General features: G+C 40.0%; 1 protein-coding gene across 2 annotated transcripts in view; it reads right to left on the reverse strand.

Annotated features, from left to right (window-relative positions):
- ucn3l (urocortin 3, like) overlaps positions 1–1,169 on the reverse strand; it is a 3,274-nt gene extending 2,105 nt beyond the window's left edge. Inside the window, exon 1 of one of the 2 annotated variants that reach the window (XM_062066829.1) lies at positions 1,060–1,169. The gene's annotated coding sequence lies outside the window, so the exon portion shown is untranslated. The remainder of the gene's footprint in view (positions 1–1,059) is intronic. The other variant, XM_062066830.1, reaches the window with a different exon arrangement.
- Positions 1,170–2,194: the final 1,025 nt, after the last annotated feature.

Raw genomic sequence — 2,194 nt, forward strand, 5'->3', positions numbered from 1 at the left:
AGAATGTCACCCAGGAAGGCTTTTAAAGGTTTGACTTAAATGTCATTTATTTAAGACTTTTATTAAAGTTATGTCAGGATTTATTTTGGAGTCTCCTTACTCATTTTTCTTCTGACATAGAGCACTTAAGGTGAAATAGCTTGTATGATTAATCCAAGTGTGTTTGTGATTAATGCGATGATTTTTGTGGTTAATCACATGAGATAACTCGTTCATTTTGACAGCTCTCCCTGCAACCTTCTAACACAATAAAAATGTCAGAGAGTTACTTATTTTTCTAATGCTCATTTTTAGAGCTTGACTGTACTTTAACCTAAACAAAGATACGACGCTTGTTTTGCCATGCAGGATTTAATAAATGTTGGTAAGCACAACTCATCTTTTCTATTCCAAAAATCAAAGACAAAACATATTGTTCATCTGCATCTTGTATTTTTAGTTTGCATTTATTTCTAGTGCAGGTTTTTTCCACTATTGGAGCTACTTTGACCGGCAATGTTTCATGGCTCGGATGGTAGAGCAGCCATCCAGAAACTTGAGGGTTCCTGGTTCAAATCCAGTCACTGCCGTTGTGCAAGACACTTGACCCACCCACACTGGTGTAAATGTAGCTTTAAACATGTCAATAATGCCTTTCTCGCTTTATAAATATAGTTCACTTCAAACAGTGTGGTTGTTATTATGCTAATGTTTCATTAAATAGATGCATATGGTCTGATGTGCACATTGACACATTAATATACTATATATGTACTGAGAGTTTAAGCAAATATTATTCGACCCTTTGGTGAGATACTCAAACTCAGCTCGTGAAGACCATTTCTCTAGTTCTAATTGTAGACATTTTCAAAATGCAACAATGAACTACAAACATATTCAATGAATGCCTCTGACAAGTACAACAAAAAAATGATCTTGCATGCAGTTCATGTATTTTGATGTCAGATTGTGCAAGTTCACCAAATACATCCATGTATTTTCGCACTATCAAATGTTTGAAGCAAAAACAAACATTTTTCTAAACAGTGTTATTATTAAAGTTACGAAATATGAACTTACCAAACGAGTCCTGGGTGCAAATAAAGAACACGTCCTTCCAAAGTGAAAACAATCCCACCAGGGTGTGTGTGGGTGTGTGTGGGTGTGTGTGTGTGTGTGTGTCCAGGCGGTGCAAGCAGCAGCGTCTTTTTGTGCCCTCATTTCCTGCAGCCTCCATTTAGTAGTAGCCGTCACAGTGCACCAGTGACGTCATCCTCATCACATGTTGCGTTTTAGTTTATTGCCGACCTGGGTGCTCCTTTATTGGCTGCCACGCCTTCATGAGGTCACAGCTCACCAACAGACGCGCGACGTGATCAAGCGTGGACTTTTTGGAGCTCATTTGAGGGGCTGTGAGTTTCAGCACCATGGACAGCAACAAATGAACGCTGACAGTTTTTTAAATGATGCATATTATGTTTTTCAGCACCATGGACAGCAACAAAGGACCATATGAAATATTTGTTTAAATGATGCATATTATGATGTTTTTTTATATGTCTTATTCATGTTTACTTTTGTGAAGTACACTGCATCGCTAAGAAGTGTTGGGTTAGTTTATTTACGCACAAAACTAGAAAGTGCATGTGGACACTAAAAAAATGACATGATTACTTAACTTTACGCTGATAGTGACAATGTTGCAGCATAGTTACAGTAAAATGTGTTATTAGCATAAACAAGTGCGCCCTCTAAAGGCTGTTATTAACATGGATATTATCTAAGTGGGCCATCTAGTGGCCGTTAGGCTGTTGGCATAGATACTAGACTCGGTTTCAAAGTTGTAGGTTGATTGGCAACACTAGCTGGTCCCTAGTGTGTGAATGTTGTCAGTCTATCTGTGTTGGCCCGATGATGAGGTGGCGACTTGTCCAGGGTGTACCCCTCCTTCCGCCTGATTGCAGCTGAGATAGGCTCCAGCACCCCCCGCGACGCCGAAAGGGAAAAAGCGGTAGAAGATGGATGGAGGGATGGATGGGTTTCAAAGTTGGTAGCAAACATGGCGCCCTGTAGTTTAGGAGATACTCCGGCCATACTTTCTCTGATTGGTCTAAAGCTGTGCGCAAGTATACAGGGCGCCATGTTTGCTACCATCTCTGAAACTGAGTTGGCCATACTCCCTCTATACACGGCTCTGATAAGTACTATTAAAGTG

Source organism: Entelurus aequoreus, linkage group LG12, assembly GCF_033978785.1.
Source record: "Entelurus aequoreus isolate RoL-2023_Sb linkage group LG12, RoL_Eaeq_v1.1, whole genome shotgun sequence".
Lineage (NCBI taxonomy): Eukaryota > Metazoa > Chordata > Actinopteri > Syngnathiformes > Syngnathidae > Entelurus > Entelurus aequoreus.